The sequence below is a fragment of the Tupaia chinensis genome, unplaced genomic scaffold (genome assembly GCF_000334495.1).
Source record: "Tupaia chinensis unplaced genomic scaffold, TupChi_1.0 Scaffold145685_1, whole genome shotgun sequence".
NCBI classification, from domain to species: Eukaryota; Metazoa; Chordata; class Mammalia; order Scandentia; family Tupaiidae; genus Tupaia; species Tupaia belangeri.
Window position 1 is genome coordinate 3,688,409 of NW_006205542.1, and position 6,457 is coordinate 3,694,865.

Consider the following 6,457-nt stretch of genomic DNA (forward strand, 5'->3'; position numbering starts at 1 on the left):
TGGATGCCACTGAGACAGAGAAGATGGGCTGATTGATGGGGAAAGAAGAACAATAGTTTAAAGAGAACTGGTCCAGCTGGACTTGTGGGTCTTTAAAGATGCAGACTGAAGAAGCATATCTGAGAGCTTCTGGCTGAACTTCAATGAGCACAGGATGCATTTGGACCACTTTAAAATGGCAAAACTGGGCAACATTAGTCTTTCTCTGTTGGCAGTTTGGATGATGGTTGGAAGCATGAGAGCAAAAATGGTGGCTGGATGTAGTTAACTCCTTAAACTTGATGCCAGCACAACATGCTGACCCACTCACGCAAGTCCAGCAGCTGGCAGTCGGAGGTGTCACATACCAGCTCCTACCCCAACCTTACTTTCTGCAGCTTTGGGACCTCCTCCACTTGACCTCTTGTTAATGTTTTGTATCGCCTGGGCTGAGTTCCTCTAGTTTGCAATTTCCTTGGCTCCTTTGTCTGTTTTTTTACATTTGGCTCGTTCTTCTTGGCAAACATGTTTCTAATGACTGATCCTTTGAGGATAGGGAAGAAAAGAAAAGAAAAGAAATCGCACAGATAATGTAAGAAGAGGATCTGAACAGGTCCAGGAGACATTTTCCTCACTTTAATATGGGAATGTCACTGATATTCCAGTTACGAAGAATTGGTAGTACCCTCCGACTTCAATAGCCACAGATAATTATCGTTGCTTTTCTCTTTTTCATAGTATTTGCTTAAATATCACATATTTGGAAAGTATTCACAATGCATTCAGTAGTGTGGGTTCTAGTAAAGGCTTTGGATTACAAACATATACTTTTAGACACATCCAAGGAGAGCTCTCCAAGGAGAGGTGAATCTATCCAAGTTTATATCAAAGTATTATGCTCTAAGAAGGAGAATTGATGGACAGAGGCCTGACAAGGCCTTTGCCAGTTTGACTGTGCTGTGTGCTGAGAACAGTGCCTGCTCTTCCTGTAAATGCATATGTGTTCTTTAGTGATTTCACCATTTTCCCTAGTCTCTCAACATAAGAATATTTCCTCTCCCCTATTTAAAGAATTTGTAGTAATAGAAACAGCATGAAATATTCCAATAGAATGTTATAGCCTTTTCTACTGAAATGATTATACATATTTTAGAGATGCTTTAAGTACACATAATTTCAATTAATGATATGCCATAAACTAAAGGAAAGAAGATATTTTAATAGCATGAATAAAGGTTATTTGGTACGTCTTGTCTTTTTTCTTTTTAAGAGGCTTTGGCCATAGGGCATGTGAGCTCGCTGGAGAGAGAGAGAAAGGAGAGAGAGAGAGAGAGAGAGAGAGAGAGAGAGAGAAGAGAAACAGTGAGAAGGAAAGTGAGAAATCACCCCCCAGAGAGGATGTCCACACCCCAATCCCTTTTCCTCTATTCTCCTGGGACCTTGGGCACACATGCACTCGCACGTGCCCAGAATGACTTTCAAGTCACTGGGTTGGTCTGGGACTCAGACTGTGGTCAGCCATGTGTGAGTCCAGCAACACGACTGCTATGCCATCTGCTGGCCCCACATCTTGCTTTTAAAAACATACTTTGTATTTTAGTGGATTGCATTTGTTTCCGGTGCCTTCATATGTACTTCACAAGGTACAGACATGTAAAATGCAAAAGACACTTTTTTCTTATTCATGCACATTCTTCATTCTTATGTAATGTCTTTGTGTCCCTAGAAACTTAGTATTATTAACATGCTTGAAATCATGGGACCAGCAGATGGCATAATGGTTATGTCGTTGAACTCCCACATAGTCAACCATGGTTCAAGTCCTGGACCTGGTGGCTTAAATTTCACACTGGGAGTGTGAGGAAATCATCCTCTGGGAATGGCCTTTCACTTTATGTCTCTCTCTGTCTCTCTGGTGAGCATATGCACCCTCTAGCAAAAATCTCTCTAAATAAAAATGATTGCAATCATGCTAAAAACTTTAAATTTATTGTATATCATTTTAGTCTTTCACAGTCATCCTATAAACAGAATTTTAATCTATATTTTATTTATTTACTTATTTTTAGTTTTTTGCCATAGGGCAATTATACTTGACAGGGAGAGGGAAAGTGAGAAATCACCCCCCAACAAGAGATGTCCATGCTGCAATCCCTTCTCCTCCATTTTTCTCTCAGAATTTTGGGCATACACATGTGCTTGGCGTAATTGTCAAGCAACTGGGTCTGGAACTTGAACTGCGGTGCACTATGTGGAAATCCAGTGCCTTAACCATCCTGCCACCTGCTGGCCTTAATCTATATTTTATTAGTAATGTTTTTGAAAAGGATTAATGCAATGCAAATATATACATATTCAAAGATTAAATTTCTATATATTTTATTATTTTAATACTTTCATTTTAAAGGGTTTAAATGATCTTATTTGTTATACTCAGTAGAAGTGTGTAGGAACAAATGTTCATTTTTCAAAAGATAATTAAGAGGGCCAGCCAGTGGGATGGAGGTTAAAGTGGCTGGATCCCACATGGCTGATTACATGGTTTGAGTCCCAGACCTGGTAGCTTGAAAAACTTGCTGGGCAGAGAAGGAATTGCAATTTGGCTACCTCTGGGGAGAAGGGGATGCATTCTCACTTTGCCTCTCTTTCTCTCGCTGTCTCCCTCTAGTAAGTACATGTGCCTATAGGAAAAAAGAATAAATAGCCTGAAACTAAGCCCAAAAGCTTAGTTAAGATATATATATATATATATATTTATGGGGCCAGCAGATGGCATAGTGGTTACATAACTGGATTCCCAAATGAACAACTGTGGTTCGAGTCCCAGACCTGGTCACTTGAAAATCATGCCAGTCATGTGTGTATATGTCCAAGATCCCAGAAGAATAGAGAAAGGATTGCAGTATAGTCATACCCCCTAAGGAGTGATTTCTCATTTTTCCTCTCACCGTCTCTCTCTCTCTCCAGGAAGCACATGCAACTTAAGGCAAAAATCTCTAAAACAAAACAAAACAAAAACAAAAAAGAGACATGTTTTTTAAAGTAGTAAAGGTTATTAATGAATTTAAACTTCTGAATATACCCAGGTTCCTGAGGTGCCCTTCTTATTAAATCCTACAGTAATTTCAACATTGATTTCCAAGTAGCATTCAAGGTCAGGACTCAAGAGCGTATGTGGACCTCAAAGCTCACAGAGCTCAGGTGCTAATATTCTTGGTCTCCCGTAGATTTCTGTGGATTGGGCTCCTATTTGAACTGCTATACACACAGGCACTTCTTTGATGGGCTCAATTATTGAAGCAAGACTCTTGCAATAACTGGCATAGATATCAAGATTATAAACGGGGAATCTATTAGGGGATAAGCCACCAGGCCATCTCTGCTACCTGATAGCCAATTATGCCATATACATAGTAGAAGGAGTTGATGTAAGAACTTGAAATCTCGGGAACTGTGTGGGGAAGGGGCGGTGGTGGCAGGAAATGAAGGGTACCTGGTTCCTAGGGTGGTGGTACATGATGTCAGGGCTACACATTGCTAATATACTGTAGCCTTTAAAATGTAACGTTTACAGGCTTGTTTCTCCAAGGATGGCTCATCGTGATTCTCTGGATTTTCCTCACATCTCATCAATCAGAAACTCTGAGAGTTGGGATTAGAACCTGTATTTCCAAAAGGCTCCTGGAATGTTTCTAATGTGTCCAGAATACCTGTACTCGTATTCATTTCTGCTTTCTGTTTCTCCAACCATTGAAATGCCATCTCCCATCCCTTTCACAGTCAGGGAGATTTTAGCATGGTACTTCAAAAAGGCAGCCCAGTGGGTCACTAAGATAGAATGCTTGCAGATTTTAATGCAGGTAAAATGCAAGGGTTACAGAATCGTAAAATCCCTATTGGTTGGTAACAATCTCATTATTTTGACCACAAAAGTTTTTGATCTCTTTATGTGAAATACCTCTTTTGGAGAAATTTTTATGTGCCTTTTGTCTGTTGAGCAAAATGCAAATATGATAGTCCAGATCTACACCAAAAAAAAAAAAAGGAGGTAATTGTATATTTTATAATAATGCCATTTGCATTCCAAAATGATTTAAAATATTATTCATTGACTAAGAAACTTAATACATTTAACATGAAATTCAACTCGTTAAAATATAAGAATTCTTGCTAAAATAGGAGAATTCTAAATCTTTTTTGTTCTTAAGTACATCTATTGTGTAATTCAAGATAGCCTTTAAATAGAATTGGTTAGAAAATAGCTCTGTGTTGTGGGGATCTTGTAAAGGTCAGGAGGCTTTGGTGGGAAAATATGTGAATAGGTTAAAATTTTGGGGGGTACAACCAGTTTCACCATATCTGCCAAAACCACATGTTGCGTGCTATGCTCATGGGGCATTGCATAGCCCCTGATCTAACATGCTTGATCATTTGGGTTACATGATTTGTCAAATTTTATTACTTGTACCAGCTTCAACCTCACACAGGTGATGCTCAACTCAGTGCAAATATAAAATTCTGATTTTTAAAAAATCTTTGGGACTTTGAAAATACTTTCTTTAAGCAGGAGAGAGCATGGATCAGATGTTCTAGCTCCCAGTGTTGGCAGAGTTGACCCCCTTTGGGACAGCTTGCTCATACAGTTTGCCGCTGGCTGCAGAGCTGCTTTTGTTTTGAGTTCTTCTCTCCCTGGCATGCATTTTGCTCTTTAATGTTATAGCAAGAACAGAGGAGATAAGTAAAACTGCCTCAGGCAGTTTGAAATGATCACAGGGCCAAAACAAAGGGGCTTTTTGTGTTATCATTATGGCATAGCTCAGAATTTCACTAGTTGATTTAGTAAAAGATTCTAGTAAATTTAAATACATTAGGAGTTTAAGTCCATTTTATTTTATTTTATTATATATATATACATATATAGTTTTTGAAGAGGTTTTTGCTATAGGGCATGTGTGCTCGCCAGACAGACAGAGAGAGACAGAGAGATAGAAAGTGAGAAATCACCCCCCCGGGGGGATGGCCACGCCGCAATCCCTTCTCCTCCATTCTCCTCTGGGGATCTTGGGCACGCACGCACATGTGCCCGGCGTGAGTTTAAGCCACCGTGTCCGGGACTCGAACCACGGTCGACTACGTGGGAGTCCAGCGACATAGCCATTATGCTAACTGCTGGTCCCAAGTCCATGTTATTTTTTTGAACATTGTTTTTATTTTAATGTTATTCTGGATATGATCTTTGAAAAACAAAACCTGCTGCTCCCAGCACTTGCTGCTTCTTCCTAGAAGAACAGCCAAGGAGGATTTAATTCCAGTAATTTTTATCTGTTGACTGATAGCTAGATTGCCTTTTGATGGAAATCCATTCACTTCCAAGTGTTACCACAATTAATGCCCTGAGTTAGGACTTTTAATGAGATAAGAAATGGAAAGGTATTATTTTTATTAAAACAATTTGCTGTGTCAACTAGGCGAGGTGATACAGAACACCTCAAGGTTATAGTAAATTAAAATAAGATGCTACACTTAAAAAAATAAAAGTAAATAATAATAATAAAAAAGTGTAACTGGGACTGGGGCTGTAATAGAAAAGGATAACTGACATAAGACATGGCCCAGGGCATCGGTGGCGTTATTCCCTAACATTCCAAGGGAGAGGAGCTTACCTCATTTACTGAAGGATGCTGGAATTTTTAATTTGGCATCAGAGGCCCGAGACAAAATTATTTGTCAGTAGTAACAAAGATCTCAAATAATGGTGGCTTAACTGAGTTAGAATTTTTCCTCCTACATAGAGCTTAGTAGGTAGGCATTTGTGGCTTGATTTGTATCTCCCCAAAAGATGTCTTACACCCACTCCCTTACAAGTCAGTGTGACCTTGCATGAAAATAGTCTTTGTAGATGTTATCAAGTTAAGGTCTTAGGGGTTTAGGGTGTACCCAGTCCAATGCCTGGGGTCCTCTTACAAAGAGGGTAAGTTGGGCATGAGGAAATACAGGGAAGGCGCTAGTTGGCTGGGAAGGTGAAGATTGGAGTAATGTATCTATCGTCCAAGCCAAGGATTGCCTGCGTAAGCACAAATCAATATTAAAAATCAGAAACTCGGGAACCAGCAGTTAGCATAGTGGCTATGTCGCTGGAGTCCCACGTAGTCGACCGCAGTTTGTGTCCCAGACCCGGTGGCTTAAAACTCACGCCGGGCGCATGTGCTTGCATGCCCAAGATCCCGAGAGGAGAATGGAGGAGAAGGGATTGCGGCGTGACCATCCCTCCTGGGGGGTGATTTCTGGTTTCTGTCTTCTATGTCTCTCTCTGTCTGTCTGGCGAGCGCACATGTCCTATAGCCAAAAAAACCTCTCCAAAAAAAAACAAAACAGCAAGGGCTCTGTCTCTCCCAATGTTTAATTTAGAAATTTGTGATTGTGAAGTCTCTCTCTTTATCTTTGAAATGTATGTAGATCCTTTCAGAAGCTTTGTGCA

The 6,457-nt window shown here is 40.0% G+C and overlaps 1 pseudogene; it reads left to right on the top strand.

The window, feature by feature from the left end:
* The first annotated feature begins 755 nt into the window (after positions 1–755).
* The window catches only part of LOC114006119 (transcription factor Spi-C-like), a 67,754-nt pseudogene continuing 62,052 nt past the window's right edge, over positions 756–6,457 (top strand).